Source organism: Ambystoma mexicanum, chromosome 6p (genome assembly GCF_040938575.1).
Source record: "Ambystoma mexicanum isolate Mex_15411 chromosome 6p, UKY_AmexF1_1, whole genome shotgun sequence".
In the NCBI taxonomy this organism is placed as follows: Eukaryota; Metazoa; Chordata; class Amphibia; order Caudata; family Ambystomatidae; genus Ambystoma; species Ambystoma mexicanum.
The window spans coordinates 359,845,882-359,858,856 of NC_090935.1; the positions used below are offsets into that span (position 1 = coordinate 359,845,882).

A 12,975-nucleotide genomic window follows, 5' to 3' on the forward strand; every position below is an offset into this window, starting at 1 on the left:
GACCATAAAATATTATCTATGAAGCTGGAATTAGGGGGAAAGAGAAGGGGAGTGTGGGGTTGGAAGTACCCAGAGAATCTGTTGAGGGACCCCGTCATAAGGGACGAAATGGAGGGCAAGATGAGGGAGTTCTTCATCAACAATAGAAGGGGTGACACGGGAGAAGACCAAGATGGGATGCCTTTAAGGCTACTATGAGGGGGAACTGATATCAGCCAAGGCACAAAGGGACAAACAGCTGCAGGCCCTGGAGACACAGTTGGAGGTAGAGGTTGAGGGGGCAAAAAACAAGGTAGCCAAGCTCCTCAGTAGACAACATCAGAGGGAATACAGGCGGGCGGTAGGTCAACTTGGTATCTTACGTACAAAAAAAGCGGAAGCGGCTCTGCTCTTGGTCAGACAAAAATTCTACACAAGAGGGAATAAAGCAGACGCCCTACTTGCGCGCCTGCTTCGGGGAGTGTCCTCCAGAAACTCAATCACGGCTTTATACTCAGACTCGGGGGACAGGCTTACACTGGCGGAAGACATCCAAGAATCCATGGCCCAATTTTATGAGAATCTTTACACATCTCAAAATCCCTGTCCTCAGGCTCAGGAGGCCTTCCTGGACAGTATAAGCCTAAAAACTATTGATGAGGACACCCAGATAGATCTACAGCAAGAGATAACAGGGGAGGAAGTGAGGGGGTGATCAGGAATATGCCGGCAGGCAAAGCCCCTGGTCCAGATGGGTATTCGGCCTCTTTTTACAAGGCATTTGCCAGGGTGCTGGCGGCTCAATTGACTTATCTCTTCAACTCTTTCAAAAGCAGTGGGCACATAACACCCTCTATGCAAGAGGCCAAGATCTCCCTCATCCTGAAGCCGGGCAAGGATCCCCTAGAAAGATCCTCGTACAGGCCTATTGCGCTGATTAATGTGGATGCTAAGATTTACGCTAAAGTACTGGCCAATAGACTCGAGGGGCTTTTACTAAGTCTGATACACCAAGACCAGGCAGGATTTATAAAGGGAATGCAGACAGGAGATAATATTAGGAGGGTGGCACACCTAGTTGAGAAGGCGGAAAAGACCCACACCCAGGCAGCACTTTTATCGCTTGATGCTGAAAATGCGTTCGATCGGGTGGAGTGGTCTTTCCTCTTCAAAACTATGAAAAGGATGGGCCTAGGGGGTGCATATCTACGGATGGTCAAGGCGAATTATGAGGGTCCTACGGCACGGGTGGTGGTTAACGGCACAACCTCAAGGTCATTCTTACTTCAGAGAGGTACAAAGCAGGGTTGTCCCCTATCGCCCCTACTCTACGCGATCTACCTGGAACCTCTGCTACAAGCTATCCAGAAATCGGAAGAAATACAAGGAATACCTTTCGGGGGTCGGCAGCATATTGTGGTGGCCTTCGCAGACGATATGCTGCTTGCCCTATCCGACCCATTAAAGTCGAGCAGACAATGCAGGTTATTGCTAGAGAAATTTGGCAAGGCGTTGGGGCTACGCATCAATATGAATAAGTCTGAACTGATGGACCTGTCCTTGGGGAGAGTGGAGAGGGAGGTACTAAAAGAGTCAATGCCGTTTGCGTGGCGTCCGGGGGGGATCACATACCTGGGGGTCAGAATTACTCCAAGCCTCTCTGGGTGGTATGCGGCTAACTACCCCCCCTCTCATGGAAAAAATCAAAAAAGATCTTTACAGATGGAGAAACCTACGGGTGTCCTGGCTTGGGAGGATGACGGCAATAAAAATGGTCACCCTACCAAGGTTGCTCTTCCTGTTCCAGGCGATCACTCAGGCTGTTCCAGATAGCTTCTTTAGGATGCTCCAAGCTATTACAAGCAAATGTATTTGGGAGGGGAAGAGAGCAAGGATAAGCCGACAGCAACTCATGGCCTCGAAAAATGAAGGAGGATTGGGCCTGTCCAATTTCTGGCAATATTACGAGGCCACCCAGCTAAGGGTAATCAGAGAGTGGCTCCAGGTGGGGGAAGGAAAGCACTGGGTCAAAATGGATAGGGCGGTAACGAAGCATGAACTGGGGGAGGTCTTGTGGCTGCCTAAACAACATCGGCCAAGGCATATGTATAAGAGCTCCATTACAAAATTGGTGGCGGATAACTGGGACAGGCTAGTTAAACATAAGGCAATTACAACCTACCCGTCCCCTTTTACACCATTATTCAATAACAGAGTTTACCCCAGTGCTTGAGAGGGGGGCATTCAAGTTATGGCTAGAAAGGGGGTGCTGGAGAATGCGAGACCTGCTTATACGGGGTGAAATCAGCTCCTTTTCGGATTGTAAAAGGGACTTTGCAGTTGGGGAGGGGGAGAGACTGAGATACGCCCAGCTACGCCACTGGCTCCTACACACCACAAACAGGGAGGTGGCCACTAGATCACCTACTACTTTCGAGAAATTCCTGCTGACCAATGATGGCTCGAAAGGCCTAATCTCTCAGCTCTATAGGATTCTGGACGAAGCAACTTTGAGGCCGCAGTGGGCATAAATGGAGAAATGGGATTGGATCCTGGCCAGAGAGATGGAGAGGAGGGAATGGGAGAAACTGTGGAGGAAAATCCCTAAACTGGCAAGAGCCTCACAACTCGGGGAACTTTGGTATAAAATACTGTTTGGATGGGATTATACCCCGGCACGTCTACACAAGATTTACCAGAGACTTCGGGTTTATATTGGAGGGGCTGCGGGCAAGAGGGCACAGCGGAGCATGTCTGGTGGAAATGCTCAAAAATAATCTCCTTCTCGATGGATATTTCCCAAGCATTCGATCAGGCGTTTGGGCCCTGAGGAAGCATGCCCCCGGAGTGGGGCTTGTTGGGCGTACGATCAAAAGACACGACAGGTGAACCTAAGGGTAGGGAAAGAGCACGGGTGATGCTCATACTAGCTGGAATGTCGCTTATTGCCCAGAGATGGAAGAGCCCATCCATTCCGTCATTTTAGGACTGGTTGCACAAAATGTGGAAGTTGGTCGCAATGAAATGGGCCACATATGCTATGAACAAGGCATTACAGAAATTTGCGGGCGAGTGGGGAGAGGTTCTCACCTTCTTAAGAGACGATTTCAGAATCGAGTGGCGCCCTCAACGCCTGAGGCTCATTGACCTGGAATGACCTCAAAGAGACGCTATGCAGTGACAGGGAACAATAGAAGAGCAAAGGTTCTTGGGGATTGTTTTGATTGTTGAAAAATCAATAAAAAGAGTTTTTTTTAAAAACATGTATTATTTTATCATTAAAGGTAACAAGGACATGATATCTGGATTTTGAGCCAAATCCCCCTACATGATGGTTGTTAGGTAAAAATATAGCAGATTCCCTAGCCTCAGATATTTGGCTATGATACCAAACAGTTTTGTAATTTGGGGGTAGGAACACACCTCCACCTGCCAAACTTCTGGCATCGACCACCCTGTACTTCACCCCTAATTTTTCCATGGGGGATGATTTCTGGCTGAGTTTTTATTAAAATGTATTCAAACCCCTAACTTCATTGCAGACTGATTATAGTAAAGTGCAGTTGGCTTAGCATGTGTCAAATGGAATACATTGTGTTTAAATAATATAGTCTGAAACAGAAAAGATCTACCTATTACAGCCTGGAATAAAAATGTATATAACATATCTAATAATTAAGTTTGTATGAGATGTGATGATTATATTATGGAGGTTTACATTACACGGCACTACCATTTGAAGGTGCTCTTGAGGTTGTGAAAAAAGGGCAGTGGGTCAGGTTAGATGGGAGAAAGGGAAAATGCAATCTAGCTTGGTTTGTAGATGTATGTACACTGCAAGTACCTTGATATCCGCATGCTGGATTGTTTCTAGGTGTCATGTGTAGAGAGAGTAGAGGCATATATGTTAATCTCTAGAGCTACGATTTGTGCGCCCGTGTTGCTAGGATACATTGGCTAGGACAGTAGATAGTGGATCAGAATATTTTAAAAGGTGAGTTCAGTGTAGGGATTCCATATAGGCATATTCCTGGTGGCGTCCCTAGGGCCAACTCAGCTTACTACAAGGTGAATTTGGAATATGCAGGAGACAGTGGCAAAACAATTAAATTAAGTACTGAAGACATACAAGACAGCAGAGCACTAATTGATTGGGGAGCCATAGGACTAAATGGCTGTGGGACCACAGGGAGGAAAACATAAGCAGGACAAAAGTGCATTGTGACACATGGGTGGAAATAACATCGACATAATCTCAACCGGTCAACAGGAAGTTAAAAATACAGTGGTAAATTAACAAGCTTAACACATAATAAAGCGAAATATAACAAGGAACAATACAGCCTAGCAGAGCATGAAAAGGGCATAAGACATAACAAAGAATTAGATGTCATAGCAATTCAGGATAAGCAGGGAAACTAATCCTCATTAGCCTAACTTTCATTATTTTTATCTCCATCTCTCAAGCTGTCTCACATGATCTTGAAATCATGGTTCAAAAGTCAATTAATAAACTTGGGAAATGTTGCTGAGTCCGAAAAGTATAGAATTTTATAATTTTTTAACAAAGTGGTTATGTGGATCTAAGAGTGGAAAGACTGGCTGCATAACGCTGCTATGTTCTAGGCCGCTTTGTTGATCTCAAGCCTCCCCTTTGCACTTTTGAGGGACATGTGCACCAACCACCCCACTGTGCTGACACCAACGACACACTCCCATCCACACCCATGTCATGCCGTCTGTGGACGCATGTCACACTCTTGTCTGTGAGTGTTTTTATGGCGTTGTTGTGAGTGTTGCACTTCCCCTAGCAGTCTGCAGGACATAGTCAGGTTATTTGTATGTTTACAATGTTACACAATTGATGATCAGTTAAAGTAATAGTGACTGAAATGTGCCATTGTGTTTACTTTTTTGCAGATGACAATCATAATTCTCCAGAAATGTGAAGGACTGAACCGCTATTTAGCTGAACGTATGCTGATCTGTGGACGCACTTTAATTTGTGGAGAAGACGAATAAAAAAAAAGTAGTACAAGAAGTTACTATTTATTATTAGTAGCACAGTTTATTTAGACCTTTGCAGGTCGAGTGGTGGTATGTAAACCATTGACTAAGCTGTGATGGTCATGCTCTGCTGAAACGACATTAATAAAGGTGATATATATACATTCTACGTAAGCTTTTACGGTTTATTTGCACTATTATATTTGTTATATTTATTTAAATAATAATTATTGTACATTAAATTGAGTTGTCATAAATTGTGAGTCATGCTCTCGTGAAAATAGATATTTAAAATTGGGGTGTTAACATCATATCTATATCTGTATATATACATATATAATTGTTAAATACAATGCTGTTATGGTTTGTTTGCACTATTATATTTGTTTTATTTTTTATGTATTTAAATAATACATAATTTAACTTTAATTGAGTTGGTGCAGATTGATATTCATTAATGTTTACTAAAAGTATACAGCAAAGTGGTTGTTGAAACGGCCAAGAAAACAGCAAACTAATCCAGTGTAACAAGCGTTTATTGAGAGCATTTCAGTAAAAGATTAAAAATAAAAATGTTATGTTGCTGGTTCGAATCCCAGAAAAGACAACTTAAACTTTCAACCTTCTGAGGCAGACAAATAAGTAACAACTTTGGTTGGGTGATTTTGTATGCAAATATGTTATATGTGAGGCGGTTATAACACATCATTACCATTAGTGTCAGTTTGAAAGCAGAGGCAGGCTTATGATAAAGTGAATTGAAATTAAGACAATGAATTAGAAAAATAAGCACACGATTAGCATCTGGATCAGCTACTACTATGCCATTATTTAATAACAATTACACAATTACAAGGGCCACATTAATTTTAATATATGATTATTGTATGCAAGAAAAGACAATTTAGTAGGAACAAGGAAACGTTTAAATTAGAGACAACCAGTTTTAAAAAAAGTTATTAGAAATTAAACACAGAAGGTTATAACAAGGAAACATGCTTTTAAATTAATAATACTAGTGAGACTATGGTAAAGTGACCATGGTTATTATGAGATGGACATTTTAATGAGAAATGTACGCCTTTTATCCTGTGTAAAAGACATAAAAAGAGATTTCATTTAATACAATTTGGATGATGCTTAATTAAAAGAAACATTTTTAAATATTGAAAAAGAATCAACTATGTAGTTGAAGACAACTGCATCGATACTTGGTCATTAAAGGGAGTGTATCCTTTTCAAAGGATCTTGGGGGAATGTTGCCAGGGTTGTGGGTTTGTTGTGCAGGACATTTGAAAGATAGTTTCAATGAGACAAAGGTTGTCAGACCATTTTGATGTCCATCTCACCCTAGGAAAGGGGCGGTAGCATATGTACCTGTGGTCTTGTCCTAGTAAGAGCAACGTTGCTTGTATAAGATGATGGGTACGGGCAAAGATGCTGACATCCCCTGGCTCAAAAAGCCATAGTAGGCAGAACAGCTGATGAGAATGAGGGCAGTGATGGCAGTTATCTAAGACACTGCAGCAATAAGCACACTGGAAGGATAACTGACTAGAAGAGTAAAAGAGACAGATACAAAATGTCCTAAAACGAAAGGTAATTTTATTGTGGGACAATAATACAGGGACTTCATTTTATACATACATGGATTGTTTTCATGTAGTCAGGGGGTGGTATTTCTTAATTTACAGCCATTGGCAATTCCTTGTGTGGTAGATGTGTGACTAGATGGACCTCACTGCACCTTGGAATGGGGGCCTATCATTTGTTCTCACCATCTGTCGGACCCTTTAATCTATAAAAAGTTCCTCTATCATCAGCAAGATCAGGAGAACTTGTCTACCCCAACTGCACGTTCTGCTTTATAGTTCTGAAGTCCATTCTTATGGCTTGCAAGGGAACAGATGTCTGCACAGACAATTCCATTGGGGGGGCTCTGAATTTCACCAGTCTGCTGGCAGCTGGCCAGCAGGGCATACACCTCTTTCTCCAGCTCAGGGAAACAAACTTCGTGTTGCAGCCCTTGGTGCCCTGTGTGTGCAATGGTGATTATTGTTTGGATTAGTGATAGGGGGGAATTACAATTTGGATAACCCCCAAGTAGAACACCCTCAATGTCCATAAACAATTCAGTGCGGACCTTCAATAGGCCCTGCATGAATACGTGTGTATCTTCTATTTCATGAGTAGTATCCGCCCATAAGGGTTTTCACTAACCCCTAAACTGTTCTACGACCTTCCTCATGCCTCGATGCTGGCGGGTGGCTTCAGCAATGTCTTGCAAAGACGATTGATTGTTTATTTATTATGCATTATACACAAGTGTTTCAAAGCACAACCATGCATGAGAGGGGAAGACAAACTATCTTACTAGGCGTGGTACATTCAGATTATGCAGGTGAATAGAAAAGGAAGTGTGTGTGGGGGGGTAATTGGGACAAGTATGTCCAGTCCGGTCCGAACATGGGTGGAGTGCAAGGAGATACCAATCTCATGGGTCGTAACCGACGTGCAGTAATGCTGCAGCAAGTGCAAAGCCTTGGGGCAAGTGCAGGAGAATTGGCGAGGAAAGCTTGAGACCTGTGAGGCTCTAAAGGTACACCAGGCAGCCAGGCATTGAAACTGAGCAGAAGTAGAGGAGAGAGTGCGAGAGAGCAGAGAGGGGTGGTTAGCAGGGGAGGGAGAGAGAGTAGGAGGAGGCGAAGGTGAAAGTCTTGAGACGTTTCCGGAATTTAAGGAGATACGGCTTAAGACGGAGATAGGCGGGGAGGCTGTTCCAGAGGGAGGCACCTGCAGAGAATAAAGATCTCCCCACAAGTCTCTGCTTGGAGAAGGGGCTCACCCACAGAGAGTTGGAGGAAGACAAGCGGAGGGCTCTGGAAGGTGAGTATTTAGGAAGAGAGCGTTGCAAATAGTGGGCCCAGGCCCCTGAAAGCCTTGTGGACAATGCAAAGAGGGTCTTGAACTTAATCTGTGCAGCCATGGGGAGCAAGTGAAGGGATTTCAGCGCTGGAGAGATGTGGTGCCTGGGTTTGAGGCCAAGAATAAGTCTTGCGGTTATGTTCTGGATGAGTTAAAGAGGACAGAGGGTAGAAGAGGGCAGGTTGAGAAAGAAGCTGTTGCTGTAGTTCAGCCTAGAGAGGATCATGGCGCTGGAGACGGTGAGCCTCTGGGGGAATGTGAGAAAAGGTAGAATACCTCTGAGAAGCTGCAGTTGATAGTGGGACTTTTTAGAGATACCCGTGATGCGAGACGAGAAGGCGAGAGTGGAGTGAAGATGACCCCCAGGGTTTTTGCCTCGTTGGTAGGTGGAGGCTTAGGGCCAAGGGAGGCCGGCCAGAGAGAAAGAGGTAAGGTGGAAGAAGGGGTCCCGATGAGGACAATCTGTCTTACTGGTATTGAGGCAGAGGTAGTTTGGAACACAGCACTACTGAATTGCGGCCAGTCAGGTATTAGTGAGGAAGAGGAAAATGCCGAGGGTAGCCTGAAGGACAGCTGTGTGTCATCCGTGTAACACTGAAAGTTGGAGCTGAAGGTGGCTATCATAAGGGCCAGGAGGGCCATGTTATAGGGGGTAGGTCATATCCCTGGCGAGACAACGCAAGTAGAGGGAGTGATAAGGGAGAGGCAAGACCCAAGTTCCACCTGGGATGGGCTGTCGGAGTGAAAGGAGGTTAGCCACGCCAGGGTCTGTTCAGTAATGACCATGGTATCCCGGAGAAATTCGATGAGGGTGCTGTGGTTCACCATATCGAAGGCAGAGGTGAGGTCAAGTAGAATGAGGACAGAGGGAGAGTTAGAACCAGGATTTGAGAGCATATCTTCACGGGTGTTCAGACGAGCAGTTTCCATGCCTCTGAATGGGCTAAAACCAGACTGGTGGTCGTGAAAGGAGCCAACGGATTCAGTGCGGAGGGTAAGCTGGGAAATAGCAAACTTCTCCAGAAGTATGCCCAGGAAAGGAGTGATAGAGATCAGACATTAGTTTTCCAGAATGGAAGGGTCAGCAGAAGGTATTTTTGAGGAGAGGGTGCACAAGGGATTGCTTAAGAGCGGTGTCTAGTCAAAGGATCGAATATAAAGGGTCGACAGGTCAAAGGATCGACACCAAAGGGTCGACGGGTCAAAGGATCGCATTTTTTTTTCTTCACTTTTTGGTGGGAGAGAGTCAATGTTGTCCTTGATGATTTTGGAGGGACAGGGGTCCACTGGAGGAGGCTTTTATAGACCAGACTTGTATAGTAACCTCCTCAGGTGTGACAGGGGAGACAGAAGGGTGATGAAGGGAAGGGGTGGAGGTGGCCAATGGTGGTACATGAGGTGGCGAGGAAGAGAGGGAGGATAGGAAATCCAGTATTTATGAGGTGAGTGTGCAGCCAGGGCCGAGCAAATTGCCTGGATGGGTGCAATGGTGGCGGAGGCCACTGTAGGGTTGACTAATTCCTTGCAGACTTTGAAAAGTGTGTCCATGTTATTGTATACCGTAGAGATGCAAGCTTTTATAAAGACTCTGTTCTTTGAGCGGATGCAGAGTCTATAATGCCTTTGGAGGAGACGGCAGGCCAGTTTGTCAGAGGGTGCGCTAGAGGAATCCCATTTCCATTTGGCTGCCCTGCACTTGTGTTTAAGGGAAGCCGATTTGGAGTCATACCAAGAGTTGCACTTTTTGGTAGGCTTCAGTCGTACCCTCATGTCAGAGGGAAGAATATAAAGAGTATTGGAAACAGAGAGGTTAAAATTTGAGAGTGCTGTGGCAGGGTGGGAGTCAGTCGCAGGAGTGGAAGGAACATAATAGGTTGAGGCAAAGGCAGCTATTGAGACTCTTTTCAGTCAGGGGTTGGATGACCTTGTAGACGGGAGGCAGTGCCGGGCTTACCTATGCAAGGGGAGAAGAGAGCTTCAAGTGAGAAGAGAGAAGGAAATGATCAGTCCAGGAGAGAGAAGTAGTGAGAGGGATAGGTAGCGGAATGTCAGTTGAGAAGAGAGCATCCAAGGTGTGGCCAGCACTGTGCGTTGGGCCAGATGGTAAGATGGAAAGAAAGGGAGAGTCACAAAGTTTGAGTAAAGGACTTAAGGAATCAGGTGAGTTGAGATGGATGTTGGGATCATCCAGTAGGAGGAGATGAGAAGAGGAGGAAAGGAGAGAGGCCTGGTCAGCCCATTATGAAAGGAAGAGGGAGAGCTGACCAGGTGGCCGATAGAAGGTGGACAGTAGCAGTGCCGAGCTTGGAGAGAGGGACAGCCTGCAGATCAGGCAATCAAACAATGAGTAGGCCTGAGTGGGAATGACAGACTCCACCTGGTCTGTTTGGTCTAGGATGAGAGAGTATTGTGTAGCCTTCTGGGAGAAGTGTGTCAAAACTCGTGACAGAGCAATCCTTAAACCAGGTTTCAGTGATGGCAAGAACATCACAATCCAGGAGTTCAAGGAGGTTGCAGATGTCAGAGGAGTGTTTGACAGCTGAGCGAGTGTTTACCATGGTGATGTGGAGCCGATTGCAATCAGTGAAAGACTTACCGGGGAGCAGGGGACAGTGGGCCCCCCTAAGTGACAATAGTGCCTGAGGGACAGAGGTAAAGGGGGCAGAGGATACTTTGTTAGTGGGTGACTGGTTCACCCAAGAGGAGAAGGCACACTGGGTTGTCAACGTGTGGGGTGGTGACAAGAAAGCCATGGCATGGGTAGAAGGGTGGTTAGGAGGTGGCAAGAGAACCAAGGTGGCCACAGCTGGCATGGGAGCCAGGGCTGCTGAAGGAGCTGGTGCAGAAGGCAGAGGGAGTTTGATAAGGTGGGGGATGAGCCTATAAAAGAGTAGAAGGTTGGGTTGAGGACCCTGGACCATGATGGTACCATTGCGGTAGACATTAATGATGACCCTGGAGGTGGAGAGGGCAAGAAGGACCTCCCAGCGGGTGCCACCATTGATGGGTGAAGAAGAGAAAGGAGAGAGAAGAGCAATCATATGGAGAGTCCATAGGATGGGTGAGGGAACGACATAGAGTATGCCTGTGAGAGTCTCTCTGGCAGAGACAATGACGTAGGTGCCTGCTATTGGAATGCCTGGGTTAGAGCTCAGTATGTCCTTCTTGAGGTTCTTCCTGACAGACTTAGTAAGGGGTGAAGGATAAGAGATAGAGAAGCAGTTTGAGAAGATAGGAGAGATAGATAGCACCATAGCAAACTGCAGAGAGTGAGGTACACTTAACCAGGCTGAGACCACAGAGGTGCAGCGAGAGCAGTAGGTAGAAGGGGGGGGGCAGGGAACAAGACTGGGAGAAAAACAATGGGAGCTGGGCGAGATAATATGCACAGAAAAACAGTAAACACACAGAGGAAAGGGAGGTAGCGGGTGTAGGGCTGAGGGGAATAACAACACAGAGGGACAACGGGACTGAGGAAGGGTTAGGGAACCGGTAGCAGACTAGACAGAGTACAGAGGGGTGGACTTGTTAACACATTCTCATGAAAAGCAGGTTATGCACACAGCTAAAAACAAATGTAAACAGGAGCAGGACAATCAAGATGGCACACAGCTGAAAACTAATTTAAAAAGCAGCATTACAATCAAGGTGTGCACACAGCTGAAAACAAATTTAAACACCAGCAGGACAATCACGATGTGCACACAGCTGAAAACAAATTTAAACAGCAGCAGGACAGTCAAAGTGACATATATTTCAGAGGAGTCATCGATCTGACCATGCTAACCAGAGCTTTCGCCTCAACATCCACTGCCTCCGGTGTCGACGCCCGAAGACCTGGATAACCCAGCAGGTAGTCCATGGGGTTGCCAGCCACTGCATCAAAATGGACAGTGACCATGTAATCTGACAGTTGCAATCAAGTGCTCTAATGGGAGTGGTGTGCGAGGAAATGATCCTTGGAAAATTGGCAGTAGGGGTTTGGGGTCCATCACGATCATGATAGGATCCTGAAATGCCTGGCCTGTTTAATATACCAGGGGACCCCAGGCTCCATCTAGCCCATGTATCGCTGGAAATATTGTTTTTAACTAAACCCTGTGATGCCTTTCTTCTATTCCTTGACCCACTGCAGAGATCCCACACAGTAATATGTAAAATGGGACTCAGAAGCAATGGGCCTCACCAAATGAACAACATCACACACATCTATGAATTCAAGAAATCAACAGCCTACAGAAGAACAAACATATGATACATAGATTTTAAGACAGAGCTATATTTCACATGGGCCTGCAGTATAAGAATATTGTTACTCTCTTGCCAACATGGACTAGGGGAAACGCCATATAATTGCTGCCATTTCTTCCATAAAGCTGTGGCCCTGAGGGCAGTTGTCCATTTCATGCATGTCTCTGAAGGACAACAGAGCTCAGGCAGAGTGTGAGACATATGAGCCACAGCGACATTCAGAGGAACCAGTCTGTTGGGAAGTGTCTGGATTTTCTTCAGGCTGAGGCTTAAGGAAAGTGGACATTAAGGTGAAGTAGTCCCTCTGTGAAGCCTATCCCTTGACGTTGACCAGGGTCCGCAGCACTGACCTGGTAGTGATGAACTTGCACATGAAATCAATAAGCGAATTGCAAGGTCCTCTCCTTTCCTGATGTAACATTAAAAAACTAAAGGTCTGTCTTAGAATCCCTAAGCTGTGCTTCATATGAGACTGCAGGATGTGGTTTCTAATCAAACATAGAAGAAAAGCAAGAATATATCCTGTCAGACACTACAGTCATGTTTGTGTGCTAGAATATATATGCATGTCAGACCATCACATGGGCTGTGTAGCCTCTCACACACCACCTGTGCTGAAATTACACACATGATCATCTTATCTCTCCCATTTATACCTCTTTATCCAAAGTTGCCACTGAGATCAGCTGGAAATTCAGCAGTCGAGGTGTACAGGACACAGCTTAGCCCCAGTCAGACCAGCATGTGCTGGTGAGTGCTGTGTTCAGCAGTGTATTACTTACTTCAACCCACTGTTGCCACAAACAAAGGGAC

The 12,975-nt window shown here is 45.6% G+C and overlaps 1 long non-coding RNA gene across 1 annotated transcript in view; it reads left to right on the forward strand.

Annotated features, from left to right (window-relative positions):
- Window positions 1–5,130, forward strand: part of LOC138511451 (uncharacterized) — a 680,777-nt gene extending 675,647 nt beyond the window's left edge. Inside the window, exon 5 of the long non-coding RNA XR_011280621.1 lies at window positions 4,900–5,130. This is a non-coding gene — a long non-coding RNA (uncharacterized lncRNA). The remainder of the gene's footprint in view (window positions 1–4,899) is intronic.
- Window positions 5,131–12,975: the final 7,845 nt, after the last annotated feature.